Source organism: Anser anser (assembly GCF_964211835.1).
Source record: "Anser anser genome assembly, chromosome: 13".
Classification (NCBI taxonomy): Eukaryota; Metazoa; Chordata; class Aves; order Anseriformes; family Anatidae; genus Anser; species Anser anser.
Window position 1 is genome coordinate 14,182,006 of NC_139734.1, and position 16,308 is coordinate 14,198,313.

At 39.2% G+C, this 16,308-nt stretch overlaps 1 protein-coding gene across 10 annotated transcripts in view; it reads left to right on the forward strand.

Annotated features, from left to right (window-relative positions):
• HTR2C (5-hydroxytryptamine receptor 2C) overlaps nucleotides 1–16,308 on the forward strand; it is a 310,851-nt gene that overhangs the window by 234,995 nt on the left and 59,548 nt on the right. The gene's annotated exons all lie outside the window — the stretch shown is intronic.

Here is a 16,308-nt window from a genome sequence, read left to right on the forward strand (position 1 = left end):
TCTAAGCCAACCCATTTGGAAAAATTGCCAGCGTAGTAATTGCAAACATTTTATCACAATAACACTGATGATGCCTTTCCATTACTGCCAGCATTTCTTTCTCCCAGCTACTAAAGGACTGAGCTGATTTCACATCCTTCTCTCTGGTGCCATGTTAGAAATGTTTTGTAACTTGGTATTGATGTTGCATGACTGGCCATTAAGAAGAAAAGTTTTCCTTTTATTTTCTGAGCATTTCCCTGCAGACTGGTGCAGCTAAAAACACTTGGAAGTGAGAAAGATGTTGCTGCAGTGTTGCTGGCAGGACATTAAATGTTGCCTTCCCAGTTCTGTGCATCATCTCTCTGGAGGAAGACAAAACAGAGGTCTCATATCTCTTGTACAAGGCGGAATAAGATGCCAGATAAGTGTCTGTTTGCCTGCATCCCTGTGCTAGCCAGCCTTTCTGATCAGCAGCACATGGGGGGGTTGTAGGTATCTGGGAATGCACAGTTGCTGGGATGGCACTGGTCTCCTGCTGTGCCTTCCTGTTATTCTGATTCTAGGCAATCTCACCCAAACACAGCAGCAGCTTGCTCTCTCTTCAGGTATCAGTGGATCAGTGCTTCTGTGTACTGCTCAGCCTGCAGCTGAAATACAGGAAAAAAGGCAAAGTGAAGGGTAGGCTGGTCTACAATTGCAATGTTAATGCAAAAGGCTTGGGCTGTGTTGTTTATAGCTTCGCTTTCGTTTTGATTATCAGTTGCTTTCAGTATATTGAGAGCATATATAGGGTAAAGGTCATGTTCCTGTAGCTGTGTTGGTGAGTTCCTTACTGCTGCCCGGCACGACTTAAGTGTTTTTCAGGGAAAACTTCTGCAAGGGTTTGCTCATCTGGCTTGGTTCTTATGTGTTGCTACCTGGAAAAGATGACGTGGAACAAAGCTGAAAGCAGGGTGTCGAGTGCCATCTCAAACTTCGGGAATCTGAAGGCACAACTTTTTCCTATAATTCACAGCCAGGCAGCCCAGGCCCAGCACACCTATGAAATCCAGTGTTTTGCCATCTTGTTTTCATGTGGTAAAGGTTACTGCCTACTTAAATTAAAAACATGGAAAAACAAAACAAAAAATGGAAAAGTGATGTGCCTTGAGGAGCCATGATGTTACTTGTAGGCATAGAAGCCCTTTAGGTGCCTTTCACAGGCTGGATTACTTTGCTGGTGATAATTTTCAGCATTGTTTTTTGAGCAGTATTAGTAAGGAGGGAGCAGAAAGAAAATCACTTCACATTGATGAGCCCTAGATGTTCATCTAGAGGATTTTTACTAACTTCATAAAAGCTCCTGTACACTTAATCAAAAAATGATGGCAAAGGTGTTTTTTTCCTCTTTTCATAGTCTTTAAACCGCTTGATTTTTAATGGTTTTATCTTGCTGATGACAGAAGGCTCAGAGTGCTGTGGCACATCTTCTGATGCAGGAAGAGATGGGGTGTTTTTTACCCTAGTGCTCTGCATGAGCGTTAGTTTTGTCAATGTTTCCTTGATGCTGTAGAGACCTGAGGAGCAGGAGATCCAAGTGGCCAGCATTTACTTTGAGAGAGATTTTTCAAGAACAGGTAGGACAAGAATCGGTGATGAATGTACTGGCATTGGCAGCAGAGGTTACTGGTGGGTGTTTCAAAAGGCAGATACTTATATCATTCTTTGAGAGATTCCTGGTATTTGGACTAGTTCACCACATCAAAAAAAAAAAAATGCTTATTTCAGAAACAACATTAAAGAGGATGTGGAGGCTGATAAGCAGGTTCTGCTGAAGAAAAAAGTTTGGTTTTCCTTTCCTGGCAGGATTAGGAATTATCTGTTAGAATTTATATGAAAATTCATGAGAAAATAATTTCCTGGTGAAGAAACAAAAACAAACAAAAGCTTTAACAGCACTGACCCATTATTGATTCTGGTAATTTGGTAGTGAAGATTTGTAATTTTTAAGAGAGTAAATATATCCACGAAAAACCCACCATTTTTGCATTTGGTAACAGATTTGCAGTCTAGCAGTAAAAATGCATTTGAGAAAAAGGGTTGTGAAGAACCATGCAGGTTGTTTCTGGGGGAGTGTTTCTCCCTATAGATGACTGCAGTAGAAGAGCTTTGTGTTTTCTCAGGAAAACTCACAACCTACTTGTGTGCTTTCCCTCTGTGTTGGGCTTCGAGGCATGAACATCTCATCTTGAGGTATCTTGAATAATTATCTTCTCCCACCCACTATCTGACCCTTAAGCACAGTGACCTGTCATTAAAAAAAAAAAAAAAACAAAAAAACAAACAAACAAACAAAAAAAAAAAAAAAAAAAACAAAAGTGCCTTACCCTACTTATCAAATGCCTTGCATTTAATGTCTCTGCCCTTCCATCTGGACAGTTGTTTGCCAGAAGACCTTCCCTTATTCCAGCACTGATGGGTAAGGGGAGGTCCGTGTGATGACTTATCTACAGGATTTATCAACTGCCCTGCTAGTCACCCACTGGGTGTAGGCTAGGATGTCCTGACATCGGTGTTCAGAGACCAAGAGGAAGAGAAGCCACCTCCAGCTGGATTTTATACAGATATATTTGTGTCTGAAAGTGCCAGCAGATTTAAATTACTGCTGCTGTTGTCAACAAGTTCTTCCTGCATGTTCTGTAACGATTAAGGTCCTTAGAGGTTTTGGATCACTTATGTTTCTCAGTGTAGCTACAGATTGTGAACATAAGGGTTGCATCAAGTATATTAAATAATGAATCGAAAGGCAGAGGTTCCTTTTCTTCTGTGTACTTTGGGTAGAAAAATTCCCGCTGACTCCACATTTCTTGCTACTGAAAAAGATAACCCGATCAGGTAGCTCAGTGTTAACGTTAAATTTGTCAGCTTTTTCTCTTGATGTATAATTGCTCTTAGAAACAGCTGCTGCCTTGCTGCTACCAGTGTCAGGGAGAATTTTGTTTGATGAATTAATCAACGTGTTATTCTATCAGGAACCATTTATGGATTCAAATACAGACGTAGGATGATAACTTGGGTGGAGGGTGTTAAATTTCTTGAATTCAAGAAATCTTCCTGCTCCAGTGGACTTATGCTAAAAACTTTTAGCTGGTCTGCAAGTCATTTACTAGGGGAAATAATAAACACTTCTTTTGGAGCTTCCTCTTCCAGGCAACAGTACAGATTAGAGCAAGGGAAAAAAAAAAAAAAGATAATATTTATTGCTAATCTGACTATCTACACAACCCATTTCTGATGCTTGTGATATTCATCAGAAGTCCCATCTCTGTTCCTGTCCTGTTCTCAGGCTATGCATATTGGTGATCCATCATTACTTACTTTGCTATACATAGTTTGATGTGTTCTGCCAAAATGGTGGTAGGAAACCAGTGTTTCTAGAGAACAGAAGCAAACTGGAAATAGTAATCCCTTTTCCTCTGTATAATGTCTGCAGGTTTGCCAGTTTCTTTGTTATTGCTAGGTATGTAGAAGTGGCTGTGTAATTAGGGTGGAGTAGAACAAAGTACAGGCCCTGCCTTCAGATCACAAAACGTCTAGTTCTAGTCTTCGGGGAATCTGGGCAGTGTCCAGCTTTGCTGGAGCTGATCCTGGGTATGATTAGCATATTACCAGAGAAATCATGTCCTTCTGACGTGTACCCAGCTCAACAAATGAAGCCTGAAAGACACAGTCAGACCCCATTACTCTCCCTGGATTTGTTTCTGTGCTCAGCAGTGTGGATGGGTAATTCTCTCTCTAGTCTTTTGAACAGTTTATGAACTGTGGAATAACTGTTGCTTGTCCACGTTGAAAGTGGATCAGCTAAATATTTAGCAATGCTTTTTTTTTTTTTGCATGAATAGTAGCATCTGGAAGCAGGCACTGAAGAACAGCATCTTGAATTTAGGTTTGCACCCTTCCTTGGTTTCATCTCAGTATTTAACTATAAAGATGTCCAATCAAACGGATCATTGAGAAGGTTCAGATTACTAATGTGCTCAGTGTTTTTAGAGCTTTATTTCTTCAAAAAAAAGAGAAGAGGAGGAGTCTTTCTTCTCCATTACAAAGACCGTTGCTTCTTATGCTGTGCAAATATTTGCTTGTTTGATTGTTTTTTTCCCCTGGATATAAATTTAATTGAAACTCTTTACTGCTGCAATGAATAAAAAGCCTCTTCTGTGTACCAGTATTTTTGTAATATCACAAGAAACCAATATCTGGTGGCTTCCGGAAGAGACAATTTCATCTAAATCTGTCTTCTGTGATTCTAGATGGTACTTGACACTTCAGTACATCCAGTAAACTCAGTTTTGAGGTGGGAGGGGGCGAATTAAAAAGGTACAGTTACTGTTATTGACCTTGCATTAGGAAGAGCATGTAGGTTAGATGATGTGATAAATTTTCTTTTGAAAGGCATTGCAAATTAATGATTAGAAAATCAATTTTTGTGTGATCAACCTCTTATTTTCAGTTCTCAAGACGTCATTATTCCATCTACAAAAACTCAGATACAACAAAATGAGTGAAGGTCAAGTTTTCATTTGGTATGACTCTTTCTTCCCTGGTCTTGCTTCTAAACTTTTTCTCTCCATTTTTGTATCACTGCAATTCCATTGTGCTCAGAGTAAGTGGGACCAAACCACAAAGTTTTGTAAGTTTACAGAGAGAAGCCTTCTCTCACAATGAAATTTCTAGATCTTGTTAACAAGGGAAATGAGAAGCTTAAAGATCCCACAGAAAAGTTTTTTTTAATAATTTTTTATTATTATTTTATTTCCAAAGTCTGTTCATAGCATGTTTTATTAGTTTGCAAGCACGGAAATGAAATTCATCTCATCCACAACAGCGTAAGATTTTCCCCACCCTCTGCTGGGGAGACTGATCATCCTCAGACAATCTTGTTCCTTCTCTCCTTTCTTTTTTCCCCATTTTCATCCCGACTAGGGCTGCCTAGTTATGTCCTAATTGGTTCTTTCTTTTTATTGACCAGGTCTCCTTCTGACTGGGGGCTAATGTTGACCTGCTTTCTCTGTTGGATATGCCTGCATATTTTTGTAGCTCCTTTGAGATAATCCATTAATAAAGAAATGGCTAATTTATCCAGCTTGTGGTTAACTAGGATTTAAAATGCTGCAATTCACTCCATAACTCCGTATAATGAGCAGGAGGGGGAACCTACCTATTTTCTTATGCTTAGCAACTCCAGCATATCCTAGATGAGCAAAGTTGTAACCGTTGTTACTAACATCTACTTTCTTCTGCTTACTTCAACTCTTCCTGGATAGGTTAATCAGTAATTTTAACTGCAAGATGTGATTATGATCTGCAGTCGTCTAGTATAGGTTGTATAAGGGTATGTTTCAAGCGAGGGTATTCATACTGTGTCTTGGGGATGGTTTTTTTTAGCAGCAACATTTTCAGCTTACTTCTTAGCAGACCTTTCAGGAGGCTTTTCCTGGTTTATTCTTAGCTTCTCCTGACACCCACAAATGACTGCAGAAGGATGGTTTATCTCTGTTGCATAAAGACTTAGCAGGCAGGACTCTTTCGGTTGTCTGGGGCAATAACAGTAGGAAAACAGCTGACCTTTACCTTGGTTTTATTTCAAGAGGTGACACTGACTCATGGTGCTCTGTAACCTTGTGGGGGATTCTTCCATAAAAGCAGTGATGTATTAAGAGCAGAGGTAAATATGATGAGAGAAAATAGCTTCAGCTGCTGTGAGTTATTTGTGTCCATTTCTCAATCTGCTCTGATCCTCACATAAACACCATATTGCCCTGGTGTTCTGACATGTGAATTATTACCCAGAGCAGGCATTAAATAATAAATACTATATTCCAGGAGGTGTGTGACAACACAATGAGGTTGTTGGGTGCTTTGGGGGATGACCACCATAATGTATTCTTACATATACTGGTTGTGCAATTGGCACTTTTTACAGGGTGGGGAGACTGGGAGCATATTTTTGGTATCTGACCTCTTTCTGGGTTAGGGCGAGAATCTGTTTCACATTGAGTGTAATCAAGGTTTAACCACTGCCAGGTCCACATGGTAGGAGGAGACATCAGGAGATCCTATCCCATGCCAAAGCAGCTGGTCAATGTCTAAAACAAGACATTTAGAAGGTGACTTTTTATTATAATGGGAAAATACTGAAGACCATATCTTCAGGCCTTGTAAAGTAACATTGGTATGGCATTGTGATAGTATGAGGTGCAGAGAGGTTCTCACACAGTTATTTCAGCTTTTTGTTGTTCCTCACAGAAACGTTGAAGGGACTGAACCAACTCATGCATTTCTTCATTGGGGCCTGGTAGAGTGGCTCATAGAAACAATCACAAACAAGACATCTGGCTGAAATCCAGAAGTAGAAGTTGCTGATTCTTCTACAACTATCCATCATCCAGCATGGCTCTTAGGCTTTTTACCAGGCCAGTAACATTTTCTTATGAAAGTCCATGTTGTTATTGTTGTGCTTTAGTAAGAAGGAAAAAGGAATTCTGGGCTAGAAGATAGACTATTTGCTATGACATTTGCCATGAGAAGGACACCAGTGCTGGAAGTGTAGAGGATTCAATATTTAAGGCTCCATTTAATATCCCCCCAATGACCTTTTGTAAGAAGAGAGCTGAGGGTGTTAACATCCAGGGTAGTCTGTGAAAGGATATGTGCTTTTAATCAGCTTCCCAATAGTAGGATAATAAAACCATTAATCCTTTTAGTATTCTGCTTCTATTATCTCCATCTCTTCTCTCCAAGGTCACTAAAGCAGTAAACAATAGGGAAGATAAGCTTTGAAGGAGTTGAAGTGTAGAGCAGTAAGGAAAAAAAAAAAAAAGAAAAAAAAAGCAGTATAGATTGTTCTTTTTCTAGATTTTTGTGAGGGAATCAAACCTGCAAAGCACAGACTGAGCAGTTTCCCATGGTACTGGTCACAACAGATTTCCAATATAGTTTAAGCTTGTGTTCTCCAAGCATCATTTGTTACACTTAGACTGAGAATTAGGAATCTTTCATCTCATCAAGAAACAAACCCGGTTGGCCCTGGGGAGGGAGGCAAAGTGTTTTTATAGTCAAGGGCTCTAATTTGTTTTGGTTTCAGTAAGTTCATTTAGTTTCTTTAAAACAAACATATAAGTTTGTTTCGTTTCTTTATAACAAACAAGCAAAAACAAAACACTCCACCCTCCCCCCAAAACTGTCATCTGCCACATTAACTAATTTATGCTGGTGACATTTTTTGCATAACAAATTGGGTGTAGTAGCAAAAAGCTTCTATGAAGATATCATTTAAATCTCCAAAGTATGCTTATATTCTCAGCTGTGGTGAGCTCTATCCCTGTGTAACAGAGACTCATTTTCCTGTGACTTCATTAGACCATGTACAAAAGAACCAAATCTGGCTGTTTGCATATTAAATGCAATATTGATATACTTATCTCTTGTAAGCTCTTCATTCAAGTATATCTACAGGGTCAGTCCCAAGGTTCATCCAGCCCAATATCCCGTTTCCAGGAGTGATCAGTAAAAGGAGGAATGCTGGGCCAAGTGCAAGCAGACAGTGCTCAACCTCGTAATCTCCTAAGCTCCAGCAATTCCTGCTTTAGGGATTTCCTAAGCCATATCTGGTATTATCCTGTTTAATACGCAAAATGATTTTTTTGTCATTATTTTGTTTAATTGCTTCTTGAACTCATGTAAAATTTAATATTCATGACATTCCGTGGCAATGAGTACAATAGCTTTTAATAGGGCATTTTTGAAGAAGTATTGGAGGATTTCACTAGTTTATCACCATGTCACTGGTGATGGCTGCTTCTAGGTTTTCAGAGGAAAACATAAAACCTCTGAGATCGACAGTTATTTAATGAATTTTCTAGGGAGAGAAATGTATTCTTCAGGCAGCCAATGATGAACACAATAGTTCACATACCATAAAAATTGTGGCTGTTTTAACTATGGATGACGTCACTTTTACGTATATAGATTGCTTTTGAATGCATTTCTTCTAATTTAATAATATTCTATAATATTTAGCAGATTATTGTTTTTTCTCCAGCATAGAAAACGTATCATTTTATAAGTTTAGTATCCACTGCATTCTTGTTTAGGTCCTGATTCATTCTTTCTTTGATGTTTTAATTTAAGTAGAACAAGTAAGTTTTGTCCTGAAATATTAAATAATTGTTTTATGATAGATATTTTGGTTAATTAAAAACGTAGTCAAGCCCCAATTTGCACAATCAAAAGATTTCTTTTGATTGCCAAAGCTCTGAGCTGCCTTTACAGCAGAACTTTTATCCATACCCAAGTTCTTTTTCTTACTGTGTTCACCTGAAGTTCTGTAGGCAGTTCTGGCTCAGCGCGCAGAAGGGTTCCCCAGGATGGACAGGGTGTGTATGAGGACGGCATTGTAGTGTGTATTGTGTGTGTACATAGGTGATGGGGAACTGAAGAACAGTGGTAATAGATTATAAGAATTAGGATTAACAGTCTTTTCTCATGCTAGAATAAACCCTGCAACCTAGTCTGACCTTTTTGCATCACATAAACTGTAAAAGTTAATCCCTTATGATTCCATCCCCAAAATGTGTTGATTTTAGGTGCTGGTCAGGTACCTTGCCTCTCTATACCACTACTGTCAGTGTTAAAGGCCAGTTTTATTGCATACTGCAGCACTCTAATGACTTTGTTTTGTGTACTGTGCTGTAAATATCCAAGCCAAATTGTTGTTAGTCTTAACATGTTTTGAAGAAAATGCATTTCCTGAGGTATGACGTGTTCTGCCTTATACTTTAGTTAATATATCAGTTCTTCTGCCTTAGGCAGAGATGCTTAGCCTTCTGTCTCCTGGTTGTTGCTTTTAATTTGAATTCAGTTATGATCCTCAAGAAAACTGTTTCAGACGTTATAATTGATTTAAATTCACAACAGAAATGGTCCTTAAGCCATCACATGTTTTTCAGGCATTCATACTGCTGAAATCACACATCTAGCTTAGGCTTTGCCAGGCAGCTATAGAGAATATCTTTCACCATTGGCTGCATAGGACAGCAATGATATTCTAGTTGCATTGAAATTGCATAAAATGAATTGAGCTCCTCTGCTTAAGTAACTGCTGAGCATCCAACTGCTCCTGAAAGCAGCTGTACTGCTCAGGTTTCCCCACTCTGCTTTCACTCTAATCTGTACAATCCCAGCACTTTTTTGTGTTAGTTCTTGAAATCACTGAACCCATTAGTGGATGGATTCAACTCACTAATTAGACAGTGAATATCCCAGCTGGAGGAAAAAAAAAAGAAGAAGAAAAGAAAAAAAAAAAAAACCTGTCCTACTGAACTGATACGGCTTACTTTCAAGTGGTGAATTTTAGGCATGATGAATAGCCAGTCCAAAACATACCCAAAGTCATGCTTTTCCTCAGGTATGTGATGTAACATCACAGAAGCTATAAGAGATATAGAAGATATACATAAGATATATACAGAAGATATAAGGATGCTATAGGATATATACAGAAGATATAAGGATGCTGTGCTCTCATTTGAGCAAAAACTTTATGTGTGTACAGTTCAGGCTTTCTGTAGCAGGAAACCAGAAATGAACCCAGCTGGGGTACATCGTTTGCTCAACTATTCCTCTCATATTTTATTTCCAAGATAGTATTTCTTGATTTATCTACTTGTAAATTGGATGTATGTGTGTTTACCGGTGTTATACAGACATTTCGTGGCTGAAAGACTGTCTGAGACCTCAGGTAATTGAGTTGCTGTGTAAGCAGTTGTAATGGTGTCCTGCTAAATCAGCTGTCACTTTTTCTGTAGAACTTTTCCTGTGAAGATAAGCGATATACTGGTGTCTTAAGGATGCTTTGAATTATGGTCAGGTGAAGAAGTTCACCTAAAGAAAGAATATGTCTGAATTCCAGTCTCATTTCTCTCCTTATCTGACACAAGCTGTTTCCTAAGACTGCAAAAACAAAAGAAACCCAGGCTGTGCTGTTACGGATTTTTCTGTCTTTCCCTCCAATTTTGGCAGATGGCATGGCTCCTGCCACTGGCCAGGTATGTGAGTGGAAAGTTGGTAATATTAGCCACAGGTCGCCTTCAAGTCTGGCTCGCAGCAAGACCTGCTGAGGACCTTGTGGGGAGGTTTCTTCAGCACAGCTCTCAACCCAGCTGCGTAGATCAGAAGTGTTGCCTTGGATTAAACCTACTCATAGGTCCTCAGGCTGGTGGAAAAGTATCAGAGTTTCATTAAGATGCAGAGATGAGGTGATTAACCATGCTGACTTACAGCAGTTACTAACTGATTCATGAAATTCTGGGTGCAATCTGAATTTCAGGGAAGGCTGTTTGCTCTGTGACAGTTCCCTGGTTTTGCTTATGATTGAAACCGATTGGTCTTTTATCTCAGTGTTTGGCAGAAGGTGAAGCAATTGTATTATTTTGGCTGCCCTCTGACAGCTTCTCACAAGGATGCTAGGACTTGAGACAAGCACGAATCAATTGGCTTCTCAGAAAAATTCAGAGATCTGGCTCTCTGCCACTCTGCCTGGAAATGGGACAAAAATAGTGACATTGCTCCATTCTCCTCCACTTTGCTGAAATGCCCCCAAATCCTCAGGCTAGAAAAATGGTCCACAAAAGCAAAAAATGGCAGTGTGCTTCTGTTGTTAATAACGACAGGGTTTAGGGTGACTGAAAGACCCAAAGTACTTGGCTTTGCTTGGTGAACTGAAACACAGAAATATGGATTGAACAGTCAAGTGCTAATCTGCAAAGAGCAAGTGGTGTGATTTTGCCTCCGGAAGAAATCACTTTTGTGTATAAGTGATACACAGTAGGGGAATGAGGCAGGAGACTCCAGATCTAACAGCATGAGCCACTACCTCTCAAGCTGAGGAGCTTTGCTGCCCAATTCCAGGCTATACCAGCCCATTCTCTGCAAGGCTGCTTCAGATTTAGGAAACACGTAGCAGCAGAGAGGTGTTGCTACAACGATATGGTATCAGAAGATGCTATTGTGGTAATTTTCCTGCTTTCCCATGTGTGGAAAGTTGGAAAAAGAGAGGGCAAATGAAAAATGCTGCAGGAGGAAATACTCAATTGCACTTTAAAGGCTGGGAACACTCCTATGAGGGCCAGACGTTGCATATTATCTTGCATATCAGGGGAAGATTAGTTTCTTTCAATAATACGTGCATGCTTTTTATAAAACAGTGTTTTCAGGCTCTCACAATCTAATTAAGAAAGGGTGTGACCGTGCGATGCAGCGTCCGCCCTGTTCAGAGGTGCCAGGTCGGGCTGGGAAGCCGCGCAGTTGCATGAACCTGGTGCTGTGTCCCAGCTACCAGGCTCTGACTCCTCTTTTACACCTGTAGCACTCCCAGTGTTGGAGCTAAGCACAGAGAGTTGAAGGCCTGCGCATCCTTCAGCAACTTAGCTTCTGTTTCATTTGTTGACAAGATCAATATGTTTGTATTTCATATTATTCTTGAAGATACAAAACCGGCCTGCTTTCAGTGTTGTCTCAGGAATGTTAAAGTGCTTTGGTGTAATTTTGCAGGATCTGTCATAGTCTGTAATACAATTTGTGTTTTTATGTCCTTGTTTCATTCATTTTGACTTAAAATGATACTTATAGAATGATTAATAATAGATTGAGATCTTGAACAGAGATTAAAATTTTGCATATTATTTACTTTTAGGAAGCTTAACAGTTTTAATAGAAAAATCTGTTTCATGTATCTAAAGCTATAATTATAAATGAAAATGGTTTAGATAATCTGATAAATAATTGGAAAAACTAGAAATTAGATAAATTTGGATTAATTAATATTTGATTTTAGAATGTGGTTGTAAGGAAACATGAATAAGAGGAGGATGCTGGAAGTGTTTTTGTTGGTAAAGTAATTAAGAGGACAAAACTAACTTAGTAAATATTTAAGACTGCCTTAGCTGACAGTACTAAGGTGTGTTTTTTTCTTTTTTTCTTTTTTTTACCACAGTGAGATATAAAACAGTGTTAAAGATTTCTCTTATAAGTTTGAAGTGAAGCAGAGGGTCATCAAAACTCCACTGAGGACCATGAACATATTGAATAAACTTAGATGAATCATTAACTTGTATCTTGTAAGAAATAATAAATTTATCTAATTGATTGTTGTCTGGGGTTTCATTAGAGAGTAGAGTAGAACTGATGGGAGGGGGGTGAGGCAAAATGAACAGAAACACAGCAAAACCCCCAGGAGAAGGTCATTCCACCCAATGCCGAAAAGCAACCTCAAAACTGAGCATTAATTTTATCTTAGCTCTATATATCTAGTACAACACATGCTGTGGTTATGTAGCTGTTTGATATGAGCTGTTGTTAGATGGTGCTAACACTCTTCCATATGCAGGATTTTCTTTGGCTTGTTTATGGACATCTGGTGGTCTGTGAAGAACTGGCTGTTTATGTGGCTTCTGTTCCTCGCTTCTAATCCTAAAAATACATGAAATACTTTCCTCATCTCACTTTTTGATGCAGCAGAATTGCCCTAAGATTAACTGTGCATCTGAGAAGTGTCAGAAGGACAGGATCCATGAGCAAGGTATCTGGTAGGACATGGTCTCTGCTAAGGAAATGTGTGGGAATGTTGCGTGAAGCAGCAGCAGGATTCCAGTTACTTTAGAGAGCTTTAAAAGTTCTGGGTCCACAAAAGGCTGCTCTGCCCTGAGGGAATGTTACTCCCTGCATACTGGCTTCTGTGCCAGTATGGAAATGCATGTAGCAGTTTTTTTCAGTGCCTGTTTCCCACACATTGCTGTGCCTTAGCAGAGCAATGAGCTGCTCTCATTTGTCTGGAAATTTCTTTCTGGCTGATAGTGGGTAGATGGGTCCCTAGGTGCAATGGAAGGGCTGTATATATTCACGTGTCCTCTTTTACTTTCCTCATCTGTTTGATAAGCACTTAAGTACTTTAAACAAAGAGCGTGGGCTGTGCTAGTGTGGTGGGGTTCCCACAGTATGCATGTAGCAGGCTACAAGTCAGCTTGCTATTACGCTGCTGTTGGTGGGGATTTGGTGCCATGTGTTTGTGCGGAGGGACATTGAAACAAAGGATTTCAAGCTGTCATCCACTTAGATGCCATGGGTTAAAGGAGAAATTACTTTACAAAACTGTGAAATGTGGAAGTGATCACTTATTAAGGTATTAAAATGGGTCCTCCGTACCCTCTTTCTGCCCCCAAAAGGGCTTACCAGTAAGGTGTTACCTGTTTCTGATACGTTTTGGTGGTGAACCAGGGCTTGTGTGCATCTAAAAGAACAGAGCTTTAGGTGCCAAATAAATTTGAATGTGCCAAGATGATTGTGCTCTGTGTCACAGGAATCTCAAACTGGATGTGAGAGGTTGCGGAATGGTAGGATGGGAACTCAGTAAGGCATCCTGAAAGCTCTTGAAAAAAAGGGGTCAGAGATGCCTTGAATTAAGATCTCAGAGATGCCTTGAATTAAGATCTCAGAGATGCCTTGAATTAAGATCTGTGAGAAGTAGTTTTTAGCTCTCCGTCATGGTGTTTGCATACATTACAGATGGTTGAATTTTTGGCCCTCTGCTTTGTATCTGGTATGCAATGACTAGTTTCCTCTTAATCTGTAGTGAGACAGTGCACTGTCATTGTAACAATTCATTGCCTCACTGTCATTCTGTATGCAATTTATCAATCCAAAACAAACTTCTAGGAAATGCGCAATATATATATATACACAATATGGGAAAAATACTTGATAATAGAACTAGCTTTGTGGATAATGAGAGATTGGGGTTAGGGCCGCAGATAATACATTATTGAAATGGCTAGTTCTATAAATACGTTGGTAAAATTCAGAAGTACCGGAAAGCAAATTAACAAAGAATAAAGGCCCAACTGTTCAATTGGCCCCAACATAGCCCCTAAATCTGTGTGAACAAATGTTTTTGAGCAGAATTAGCCCATTTGGCTATACAATCTGTGCATTGTGTACTTGCTTTCATTTGCAATAAATGTGAACAAAAAAAACTTATTTTCCAGTGTTCTGTATGCAAATCCAAGCCTTGATTCTGTGGTATGTTTGCTGATATATAATGTACACTGATGCAGAGGCCAAACTTTAGACTAGTTCTTGAAAAGGCAACCAAACAGTTGAAAAACAAAACAGTGCCCCAGGCCTACATTTCTGGCTTTAAAAGTCAAAGACCCAGAAGGACATTCAGCTTTCTCCTACTTACTATTTTCAGCATCCCAGTGCAGAACTGGAAATACTTGTAAGACCCAGACTAAGCATGCTCATTCCCAATACTAGTTTGATTTGGCAATAACATTTTTTTCAACTCCAAACTGGTCTTCTCAGTTCAATTTTTCTAGGTATGCAAAGATCAGAGGATTCTTGAATCTTTCTCAGCTGGAAAACTGAGAAAAAAGTTTTTGTTTTTCCAGCCTGACTGCTTCTATCCCACATGAAAATCAAGACAGAGATGGAAAAGGTACACTTTCAAGTTTCGGAAGAATCCCAGCTTGGATTTATGCCAAATACAGGGGTAAAAGGGTTAAGCATTTTCTAACTACTATTGTCATTCTCTAGTAGACAGTGCTATGGGTGACTTGCTTCGCATGAAAAGAACGTCATTAATTTTATTTTTCAGGTACCAGAAAATACTCAGAGAAGTCACCCTAATGGATCAGGATTTTCTGTTAGTGATTCACACTAGTCAGCCAGTTCCCTGGCTGAATATTCTTGAGAATGATCTTTCTGTAAGGCAGAAAGTCTCAATTATTGTTTTCAGCACAAGTTAAACAAGCTGCTGTCTTGAGCAGCTTGGAAGTAATAAACTGTGCTGAACGAAGCTCAGATACAGGCATACATAATCCTACGCAAGTCTCCGGTCTTAGATGCGTACAAACCACTTGCTATACTCTTACGCTCTTGGGACTATTAAGTGAAGAAACATTTCTCTTTGTACAGAAACTGTGTGAGTGATAAATGCCAAACTGACAATAAGTATACATGGATTGTCACACAGTTGGGCAGTATGCACAGTTTTCCAGGGAAAGCATCAATTACAGGTGGATTGACAGGCTATACACCTTGGGCAATAATGTCTGCAATCCCAGCACTGCCACAGAACCAGAAAGGCAAGCCAGAAATCAATACAAGTTAAAGAAACTTTTGAAAAGTTCTGAGGACTCTTACTTAGTTGAACCATAACTAACAGCAACACATTAAAAAAACATTATCAGGCAATTATTAGAGAACAATAACATTGTTAGGCTGACTGGGCTATCCAACAAGGGGCTGTCAATCATGGCTGTTATGAAAAGCACAGCATTTAGAGGCTGTCAATCATACCTGTTTGTAAAAGCCAAAGGACTTCAGGAATTGTTACTCCTGAATTTACCAAATGGAGAAATAACAAAAGCACCTGAGTCTCATGCAGACTGATATTACAGTTTATGTAGAAGCTCTTGCATAAGCTCATACCTTTATTCATCTGAAAATATCCTATAACACTGGAAACTTGGAAAGGCTTATTTTTCAGTTAGCTGCTTTTCTATCACTTTTTTTTCAGGCTGCTTGAATGTGTCAAAGCTGGTAACTAAAAGTAACTTTTGTTAGATACTTTTGATGAGAAGCTAAAATGTTAGAGTTAGCATCCAAGTACCAAAGAGCTGGTGCTGGAGCCATTTAGTTTTCTGGGGATTTTCACACATTTCTGCATATCCAAAACACAGCAGCAAATACCAGCTGGAGAATTTAAAAGGACTAAGGAAATCCTCAACATGGAGGTGTTCAACCAGAGATGCTATGAGATACGGTCCCCAAGAGACTGAGAAAACACGGAGCTTTGTGTCTGTTTATTTTTTAAGAGAAGCTTTGAATGCATGAACTCACCTGATTTAACCCAAAAGAAGATATATAGTTAGATTTATTTTTTTAAAACAAATTGGAGAGTTCTTTAGAAAAAAATGTTTTTCTGACAATATCTTTCCTAATGTGTTCTTCTGGAACACAGTCTGCACTGCAAAAAAGGGAGTTTCCTGTACTCTGCACATGTCCTAGGTGTCCTGGATTTTTTTAGAGGGGAACGGGTGTGAAGGCCTGTAAATCATGAATATTTATTCATGCTAAGGCTAAGTGGAAGCGTGTGTCTGTGCATTCGGTGTTTGTGATGCTGTTTGAGAACCCGTTTGTTACTGAATAAATAATGGATTTCTGCTTCTTTGAAGGGCTTCCATGTAGGAATCAGTATCATTCAGACTTATCCCAGAAGACTGAGTGTTT